Source organism: Rhinolophus sinicus, linkage group LG01 (genome assembly GCF_036562045.2).
Source record: "Rhinolophus sinicus isolate RSC01 linkage group LG01, ASM3656204v1, whole genome shotgun sequence".
NCBI lineage: Eukaryota > Metazoa > Chordata > Mammalia > Chiroptera > Rhinolophidae > Rhinolophus > Rhinolophus sinicus.
Genome location: NC_133751.1, coordinates 168,924,724 through 168,936,026, shown reverse-complemented (window position 1 = coordinate 168,936,026; position 11,303 = coordinate 168,924,724).

The following is an 11,303-nucleotide window of genomic DNA, read 5'->3' as shown; positions in this document are numbered from 1 at the left end:
TCAGATTCTTTATTTTTCTCTCAGACTTGGGATTCCACTCTATTCAATTCTAACTGAAAAAGCAGAACATATTTTTGTCAATATCCTCTTCATACACAGAATAAAGCATATAAAGAAATGAAGAAAAACACTCATATCCTTTCTCATTTTAAGAATACTAAAACCTATCAGTCTGAGCAAACTCCTTTGAGAATAGTCAGAGGTAATTAGCTAAGGAGGGGTTCAAGTCATGTCTCTATTCAAATGTCATCTTTTAAAGAGAACAACCCTGACAATGCTTCTTTTTCATAGTATTTACCACTATCTTCATAGCACTTACATTCTTGTTTTTTTTTCTTATTTTTATTGTTTCCTCTCTCTATAAGGATGCAAGCTACACAAGAGCATGAAGTTTATATTTATTTTTGATCACTACCATAACCTCAAAACTTAGAATACAAGGAATGATAATTAAGTTCACAAACTTGCAAACGTGAGCTTACATTCACAGCACTGTACAAACAGCACAGTAAGGTTTCATAACCTTGATATATAAGTGTCTCACAGCTGTATTCGTGGTGACATGTGGTAGTGTCTTGCTGGGTGGCGTTCATTACTGTTGTTGTGTGTTTTTGTGTGCCATTGTTAGAATGTCTGAACGTGAATTAAAGCAATAAACAAACATTAAATTCCTTGTCAAGTTTGGCAAGTGTGGGAGTGAAATCAGGGACATGTTAGTCCAAGTTTATGGGGATAATGCCATGAAGAAAACAGTAGTGTCCAAATGGATTAAACATTTTCTGAGGGGAGAGAACACGTCACTGATGAAGACCGGACAGGGTGGCCAGTAATGACCAGAACTAATGAAAACACTGCAAAATTTCATTGAATTGTGCGTCACAATCATCGGCTGACTCTGAGATGAATAGCAGACCAAGTAAACATTGATAGAGAAACAGTTAGGAAAATCTTAACTGAAAATCTTGGCATGAGAAAGGTGTGTACAAAAATAGTCCCGAAGGAGCTCACCGATGAACAAAAGCAAAAAAGAGTCAAAGTTTGCCAAGACCTTCTGGAGAATCATGACAATGTTTTGGGCCATGTTATCACTGGTGATGAAACATGGGTGTACCAATATGACCCTGAAACAAAGTGTCAAAGTGAACAATGGAAGTCAGTCAATTCTCCATAACCAAAAAAGTTCTGTCAGCCAAAATCAAGAATCAAAACAATGTTGCTAAACTTTTTGACATCAGAGGGATTATTCCTTATGAATTTGTACCAACTGGACAGTTAACCAAGTTTACTATTTGGAAATGCTGAAAAGGTTGCATGAAAAAGTTAGATGAAAACGACCTGAACTTTTCACCAACAATCTATGGCTCTTGCATCACAATAATGCGCCAGCTCATGCAGCACTGCCTGTGAGAGAATTTTTAGCCAGTAAACAAATAACTGTGTTGGAACACCCTCAATACTCACCTGATCTGGCCCCCAATGACTTCTTTCTTTACCTAAATATAAAGGAAATATTGAAAGAGGGACATTTTAATGACATTCAGGACATCAAAGGTAATATGATGACAGCTCTGATGGCCATTCCAGAAAAAGAGTTCCAAAATTGTTTTGAAGGGTGAACTAGGTGCTGGTGTTGGTGCATAGCTTCCCAAGGGGAGTACTTCGAAGGTGACCATAGTGATATTCATCAACAAGTTACATAGCACTTTTTCTAGGATGAGTTCATGAACTTAATTGTCAGAACTCCTAATGTTTGGCACATAGTCAGTCATTCAATGATATATAAAAAATATTATTTGAATAAATGACCATCAAAATTATATATATTTTTGCCAGTGGCGCCATGCTGAGAACCTTACAAGTTAAACAGGTACCTCCTCTGCTCCCAAAACTTTAGAGTTGACTGCCGCGTTTGCAATGTGACTCTTATTATAGTCACGGTCTCAACTAAATGTGATTGCATACCATGGTATGACTGCAACATCTACAGCTGATTGGACCTAGGACATCCAGTCTAAAGACGGGAATAGATTTATGGCATGATCTGATGCCAAAAGAAGACTGAGATAATGAAATCTCTTTTGGAAATTTAAAATGGGAAACCTAGAGGACAGCTAGCAGCAGGAGCTAAAGCCAAGAGAAGACTGAAGTAGAGTTAAAGCCATAAAAGTTCAGGCAGAGTTAGGAACTTTGAGGACTACAGCAGGAACTGTGACTAACCAGAGGAAATGAGGAGAGGAAAAATTAAATTGATTACAGGGAAAGAATCAGCAATCAAATAGTCAGCAGTAATGGGAAATTAGAGCAGATATACAGAAAGAATGCTGCAAAAACACATGAAAAAGAAAGATTTATTATTGCCTATGAGACAGAGTTGCTTGTCTCATTTCTAAACCTGACAGTTTCTAATGACTTTTGGGTTCCAAAAACTTACATGTTCCTTATAATAAGTCTTTATTTAATGTAGTTTGAACCTATGAAAAAATATAGTTGCAGTAACATGGTTATATATATATTCAGAACTAATTCGCACTAACTATAAATAAGTGTCAATATACCTTGTAAATTATCATGAAACATTTAATCTCCTGTAAAACACAACTTACAGATCACTATCATGATTCCATTAAATGAATCCAGAATGACTATTTACAATAACCTACATTGAAAAAAAAAAAGAAACCAAAAAGCAACAAGCTCAAACACACTCTTTCTGTGAGGTTATACCATTGGTATTATTTTCCTCTTTGAATTCCTTCTCCCTTGTCTTGACTATCACTGTTTCCTCTCCTTCCCATCTGTCTTAGTCTATCTGACTGCTGTAATAAAATACCCCAGAACGGGTAGCTTGTAAGCAACAGACATTTATTTCCCACAGTTCTGAAGGCTAAAAGTCCAAAATCAGGGTGACAACATGGTTGGACAAGGGCTCTCTTTCAGTCACAGCCTTCTTATTGTATCCTCACATAGCAGAACAGGCTAAGGGAGCTCTGTGGAATCTCTTTTATAAGAGCACTAATCCACCTCCACCCTCAAGACCTAATCACCACCCAAAGGTCCCGCCTTCTAACACCATCACAGTGGGCATTAGAATTCCAAAAGGTGAATTTTGAAAGGACACAAACGTTCAAACCATACTACCCTCACAAAAAATGGGATTCAGGAAAACATTATTTGTTATTGTTTAATCATAATACAAAGGGAAAGGGGAAGAAAAACTAAGGAACCTAAATCAAACTCATCTTTCTCCAATTTTATATTAGAATCCTTCTTTTTCAAAAATTATGGCCTAGGATTTAGACCTTAGTGCCTCCTTCAAAGGACAGAACATTGAAAGCGGAAATTGCTAGAGTCAGTCACAGAATGTAATTCTACACACAAATATGCTCCTAAACTGAGCCCATTATATGTGTTATATGAGAGGTGGAATTTAATGTTCAAGTTTAGAATAAAACTAACCTAACACTTAGAAAAAAAAAAAACAGATTTCTCTCAAAACTGAAAAAAAACCTGATAAATTGCTTCTAGCTGAGCCTTTGCAACGAATCATGGGAAATGTAACAATCTACCTGATAAGTTATATGATCTGCTGAGCTCAGAAATTTCTAAATAAAAATCTTTGGGGAAGATGACATCAGAGCAAACAAAGAGTTTCTAGGCCTTAATTTTAAGCTCATTAGGTCAAAGAAAGAAATAGAAATCAAGCTTAATATTGAATAGTACTGTCTCTTCCAAAGTATGCAAAATCCATCTGTTAAAAACAAAACATAGTTAGGGTAAATGGACAAAAATTAAAATGATGATCTTTCTATTTCATACATTTGTGAAGTGATTTCCTTGTTCTTGATTTGCCTTGCTTTGAGTTCTTTCCTCCCTTTTGAAATATAAACATCTCTTCTAATCACAGGACCCTGAAAGTCTTTATGTGAGATGCATAGGTAAGGGAACATTAAAAATAGTGTGAAGAAAACTAAAATCAGTGTACTTAACATTAAAAATAGTGTGAAGAAAATTAAATTCAGTTTAATTAAAAGAAAATTTTAATTAAAATCAGAAAATTAAAATTAAAATTTTAAGAGTCTAAAATTCTTCTTTTGTGAGTTTTTTTAATTAAAAGTTTCTGATGTCCAAGTGTTAAAATCCATCCCTGGAAGGGGAGAAGCTTTTTCTAATAAAAATAGAGACCATGTATTTTTTCAGCCAAAGCTTAACATGAACAAAATTGCTAACTTTCTTTTTTAAATGGAATGATTGACTAGAAAGAAAAATCCCATGATGATAAAAATAGGCATGATGTGTGTGTCACATCATTTTAATATAAACTACAATTTAAAGGTCTGATAGCTCTGATAATTAACAATGAGGAACTAGTCCATTGTAAACATTTGTCTGGATTTTCAGTCTCCTTCCTGGTTTAATTGTAAGCAAATTCCAATTTTACTTAGTCCAGTTGAAATTCATTGGTAGGAACACAGATTATGTTAACTGATGTGAGGTCCTGGGATCCTGTTCCATCTAGTTTAGCTCAAATGTCTATTCTGCTCATGAGTCTTTAATACCATGAATTGACCCATCCATGTGAAAATGAACTACAGTAAACTCACTGATGTCAGAGGTAAGCCTGGCTGATACGGTATCACAAAGACATCTCAATTTGTAAAACTCTACATGCCATTCTTTTATGAATAATATGTGAACACAAGAACATTTCCCTAGTACTGATTTTTTTCTAGAAGAAAATTTCAGAACAAAAGTACAAGACATTCTCATAGAAGGTAGGCAAGGGCCTATCTGCTTGAGAAGGAAAGTAACTCCTCTTAGTTGGACACACATGCTTTGTTTCTAGTCATTTGAATTTCTTAACTCTAACATCACTCATCTATTTATTTATTGAAGAAGTATTTTATGAGCAAAAACTATGCACCGTATTATTACAGATAGAGGAATAAAAGGCATGTTTGCTCACTTAGCAATGGGGAAGACAAAGAGGTAAAAACATCTCTTGAAAACCATTAGAGGGAGGATTATATAGAATGTACAATTGCACAGACGGACACTCAACTGCACTGAGTCTTGAAAAATGAGCTGGGGAAAGACAGAGAGACAAGCATTTGCCAAAAATACAGAGGAAAGAAAGTATAGGCAACTGCACCTATCCTGGAGTGACAAAAGCACAAAGAAGATGTGGGAGGATGGCAGAAGCAAAGCTGAGGTGGTGGGGCAGTGGCCAACTTACAATGTCTCTAATTTATTAAGAAATTCATATTTTATCCTTTAGTTGATGGACTTTAAAAAACTTGCAATTCTTGAGGACTGAGGTCACACATACTCTCATCTCCTCTCCAAAAATAAACTTCATTCCTCTTTTAAAATGCTAATTTCCACATTTTAATAACAATATTATTTTTTAAATGCTATAGACTTCATTGGCTGTATTACTCCTAGACCATTTTAAATTTAACTACATAGTTGTGTCTTCTCCATACAATAACGAGGAAAGACTACATCCTAGAATCTTTGAAGATTTAATCCCTTTAAATCTTCAGTTATTTGACAGCCTAGAATGATATTCTTTCTAATGTTTCCTCTTTCTCTCCTCTTAATGTAGTTGGTATTGGCAGTCGAGAAACTAAAAAAAAAAAAAAAAAGATGGTTTCAAAGGGTTATTAGGAAAGAATTACAGAGATAAGCATATCAAGTGATAATCTTCCATCACTTCATATCATTTTCTCGTTTTCCAAGAATTTCAACATCTTTTACATGTGACAGGACTGATACACATTTTTAATTCAGTCAAATCACAGTCTTTTTTGTTAAAAAAAAAAATAAAGATGTTTACTTAGAAGACAGCATGGGAATAGGGGAAATACGCTAAACTGAAAAGTTTGTATTCTTTGGTATAAATTTAGATTCTGTCAGTAAACGTGATATAATTCTTAAAGTGGAGCATCAGATTAGGAGATCTTAACATTCCATCTGTAGCCAACATTTAAGGTTCTCTATTAGCTCTGAAAAATATATAACCTCATACTTTGATATTGTGTCCAACAATTTCACTCTGAACTTGAAACAAATATGAAATAACATAAGATACATATATAAGCCATACACAGAAATTATCCATCCTAGTATTTGGTAAACAAATATGTCACCCATGAGAATAGGGTGTCTCTCAAACCTAGTAAGAAGTCTAGTACTAAAATAACATAAAAGAGCTGTATTTTGACTAATGCTAACATTCTCAGGTCAATATCGGCTTAAACTGTACATTAGAGCTATGGTCAGAGCTGTTTCTTTTTCTTCATGGAAAGGAAAAACTTATCTAAATTATTTTTAATTCTGGTATAAGAATTTGTATTTGAATTATATCCTGTGTTGACAAATAGTTAGAATTTCTTTGAAAAGAAAAAAAAGAAAAGAAAACCAGTAATGCATATATATTTCAAAATAAACCAGTAATTCTGAGAAATAGTTACAATAAATGATCAATCGTTCTTCTAATATATTGTTTTAAATAAATGGATCTGATTCACATATGTTTTCATCTTGAATTTCTGAAATCCAAAATATAGTTCACTAGAAATATAAATAATCCAAAGAAAAAGTTTTCATAAAATAAAATTCACTAAAAAATTGTAGGTCCATTTTTCAGTTTTCTTAGTGTCATTCTCATCTCCCATTTGAAAGTAAAAGCAAGTAATAAAAAGAAACTGTATATGAAATTATATGTCATTAGAGAAATTGATGATTATTAAAATGTATGTGCAAATAATAATATTCTTTTATAGGGCATTTGAGGAAGACTGTGTTCCTGTTTTTCTTATTTTTTATTTTTTTAAAGATAATGCCATCCTGAGTTAAAATGACTAGATTTCAGAGACTGAAGAGAGTAGAGATTGATGGTGCTGCAAAGTTCTTAAAGGCTTATTGGGAAATATCCAAAAATACAAAACTTGGCAACAAAAACAAGCATACCGTACATATGGCCCACACTATCTACAAATGTGCTGCTTTAGAAAGCAAAGTAATATAGAGGCTGAAGAACAGAGAGGAGATAATATGCTTAATAGTTGTTCAATTTATAAATAAGGTTACATAATTTATTTTGACTTATTTTTCCATTTCTTTGCTTTAAAAAAAATCAAACCCTCATAGCTTAATGTATAACCAGTTTAGTGAAGTTTCAAGTCATCAGGGTATAATCATAAAATAATTTTAATTTTTCCAGTAATTGCCTTCCAGCTATGCTATGTTCCACTTAATGATATTTTGGCTAAATTCCATCCCTTTCTTGTTACATTTGGTTATTGTCACTGTCTCATTTTATTTTCAAAACTCAGTTCTGCTTTTTAAACATTTAATTCTCAAACTTGATTCTATTTTTGTGTCCTCTCACCCTCCAACCCCTACATTGAAGAGTAGAACTGAGTCCAGCTTGTTAAGAACAAGGGGATGCATGGTTGGCCTCTCAGTGACATCTCTTCTTTTTATTTTCCAGGCACTAGTTTCACTGCTGTTGATGGCGGAAGGAAGAGAGAGAAGACAAATGTCTTACGGTTACTGCTCACATACCAGTAAAATGTGTTCCTCGCATCACTCGGACTCAGTCTGTTCTATCTCATGCTAATGTTTTCTACTGATGGGGGGTGGTCTTCTCATAATCGGTGCATGTGGTTTTCTTGGGGCAGTGTACCACAGCATCACTCCTGCTCTCCTTGCTCCTCAGCACTAGGACTCCCAGCTGAGGGAATGATTGGATGCTGAAATTCAATCCCCATTCACTTTCCCAAGGCTGTGTCAGACACACAGAGTGATGATTTTGTCTAATTTGCACACAAGCCTTAAGCTAAGGACTCCTTCTGGGATGTTTGTGTCTACTTCTGATACACCTCTAATGTCTTTGCTAAATTGAATGAGATATCAAACGGCCCCTCATGTAACTTCTTGATCATTCACATGAAGATATGGGAAACATTGGGGTCCTCTTCCAGAATGCAAGTTTTCCTAAACTTTTCCAAATTTATTCCTCTATGTTCCCTCAAGGTTGGCTAGAGATGAACTCCTGGTACCCTTCTCTTGTCACTTGAGAAGCACAAATATTGGAAATTTTAGTGGATCAAATAGAAACTGTTATAAATAACCAAGCTTAGAGCATTGTTTACCAAATCTATATTTGAGATTAATCTTATTTTTTAACAATGCAATTTGATGATGCATGACATAACCTTTATTTTATTAAATAGCTAAATTTAATATTTTTATAAGAAATAAGCTGCTCTCCTTGGACTGATAAATGTTATTTGCATTTTTTTCCAAAAGGAACATATTTTGTGACTAGGCAACATCATGCTTTTCAAAGTACATTTAAGTAAATATATACAGTTGGAATAAATTAAAATTCTAATAATATTCTTGTCATATAAACATTAATCAGAGTTTTGAAAACAACTTAGAAGAAAACATGCTATGCTTTCCACATTCATGCAGTAGTCCTAAATTAAGTCATAATTTATATAAATTTGATTTACTGATCATTTACAGGAACTATAAATCCTACTTAATGACCAATTAAAACTCCAGTACTAGTTATGAAACCAAATTACTAGATTGATGCATAGAAATATAGATGCTTTAAAGGCCAATTCCAAAATGATTTGGATGTTAATATTGTTAATGATCTTGAGGGGTTCAATTCAATGTTTAAACACTAATGTGTTGTGCCTAAATTACATATATATACATATAGTTGACTATAAAAATACAAAAACTTCTTAAATTGTACTTTATCAGAGAATACCTACAAATTTAAAAACAATGTATGTCTTACATAACTATTCATCTATTGTTTCAAAACTATATTTCTTGAAGAATTCACTTCTATAAATGTCAATTTCATTATTGATTCCACTTCTGTGTCTAGCTAGCATGGTGCTAGCAGAATATCATCTAAAGAGATTCTTCTAGTTTGGAGGAGTGATTATCATAATTTCCCTAAGACAAAATAAGTATGTCCAGTTTACAGCAAAAAAAGAAGAGCCATGTTCAAAGTCAGGAAATCAAACCAAAAAGAGTAAAAACTAAAGAATGAGAGTTGATAGTAAACAGTAGAATAACACCTGAGTGCAAAAATCAGTATTGGGTATAAGGTCAGGGTGAAAAAGACAAGATGAGAAGCAGTTGGGAAGTGACAGGAGCAAACAGGTTCTATTTCAATTGCAGGGATGATAGTGACCACTGAATATGTGATCACAATCCTAGATTTAAAGGAAAAAGCTGTGTAGGGCTGGGATGCTTATAAGCTCCTCAATGAAAGCAAAAGTTACAGAACATAACTCAGAAAAGTGTCAAGCAACAGTGATAAAAGAAAATCCAAGAAGAACTTTATCTTCTCAAAATATGAAATTTTGTTCATTAATAATTTGGACTTTAATGACATATCAAAGCCTCCTAAACCATCATTCCCACTCCACTCCCTAGGAATAGGGTATTGAGATGGATCAAACCCAAGGGCAGTTTGGAGATTATGGATCCAAGGGCTAGACTTTCATGAGTACGATACAACCCATCTATTTAGACAATCTGTGTTCTGGGCGTTGGGCAATGTTTTTTCACCCTTCTTTCTTTGGATTTATTTTTTCCTTACCTTCATAGTAATAATTTTCAGTATGTTAATTTTATGGTATGGGTATGAAAGGAGAAATGCCCTCAAATGTTACTTGGTGTGCTAATAGAATAGACTCTAGGCCAGAAGTGCAAGAGAATATTTGGATCTCTAGTGTTGCTTCCAGGTCTATGTCCCAGCCCCCTTTTATAAGAAACTTGAATATTTTATGGCTGCTAAGAGTCACAGCACTGACTGGTTTTTGTACTTCCTAAGGACTAGTTGCTTAAATTTTCCATGGATTCCATGAAATAACTAGATATCCTCTTAATAAATTCCATTGCATTTTGGAAAGATCACTTGTGTTATTTTTCTATTGCTTTGTAAGCAAAATAAGAAAATCTCCAAAATGATTCTATAATGTCAATCACAGTAAAGCCAGGATTTCTACTTGGGAGTTTAAAACTATTTTTTTTGTTTGTTTTTTAACTTATTGCAACAAGCATGCAATTTAGTTTCTTCTCTTGACTATGTGGTAAAGAAAAAGCAGTTCATGAATAAACTAAGGATGATCTTAGCCATCTCAATAATAGGTCATGACAACAAATACAATAAATTTAGTAATGTAAGAAGAGTGCTTTGGAGAGCGTGTCAAAAGAAATAAGCAAATAAATATGAACCGAGAAGGTTATACTCTTACTACACTGGATTTCCTGAACTTCTGTGTTAAAAAATATTCCTACTACATCAGCAGATCTCTCAGAGAATTTATAAGTGAGGAAATTTGTAAAGAACATATTTCAAAAAACTTAAAGGTATTTACTTAGAACTATAAATACTGCTTAAAACTTTTCTGGCTTTTCTTCTTTCAGATATCTATTTAATACAACAGCAGTTCTGTGCCAAAATGAAGTATATATGAATTGCCCAAACAGAAAAGAACTGCTTATTTTGAGTATAGATGGAAAAGTTTAATTTGACAGCATTGACAATCAGAACAGCCATTGATTTCATTGTTTCTTTTTGTTGTTGTTGTTCTTCAATTGCAGATTGGTGTATTTTTTCAGTGCTTTCTTTTCGTATAACCTTTCCAAATGACCACAGGAATAGGAATGAGTGGAACTCTTTGTAGCTCTTTTGAATATTAAAAAGTATTGCCCTAAAGCTCTCTCACTTTAACTATAGAACATCAGCCCAAACACTATTAACAGCTATGATCTATATGGTATTTTGTGAATTTAACTTTTGACCAAACTATATCTAAAATAATTGCATTTTTAAATGTATAAACTGCCTAGGGCAGACAATAGTAAATAATAATGTTATGAAGAGATTCTTATGATTTTGATAATTTCCATGTTTCTTGATTTATTTTGTATTTAGTAAAAAACCTAGTGAGTACTCAGTAAACATTTGTTAACTAATTGAAAACCATCATCTGAGAAAGACATATTTAGTCTTTCATCATACTTCACATATAAAGAGAAAGAGTACTATGAAGTAAAACAAAATAGAAACAAAAATAATTTTTAATTTCTTTGGTTTTATTCCAGGTCCAGGTTTTCCTCCATGTTGTAATGTCTTTAATTCCTTCAAATAAAGTGACAACTTTAAGAATTAATAATCATTTTAGAAACTGAATGGTCTGCCTATAACATGAAATACTAATTCACCTAACCAATAATTAAATCTTTAAAAAGAACAT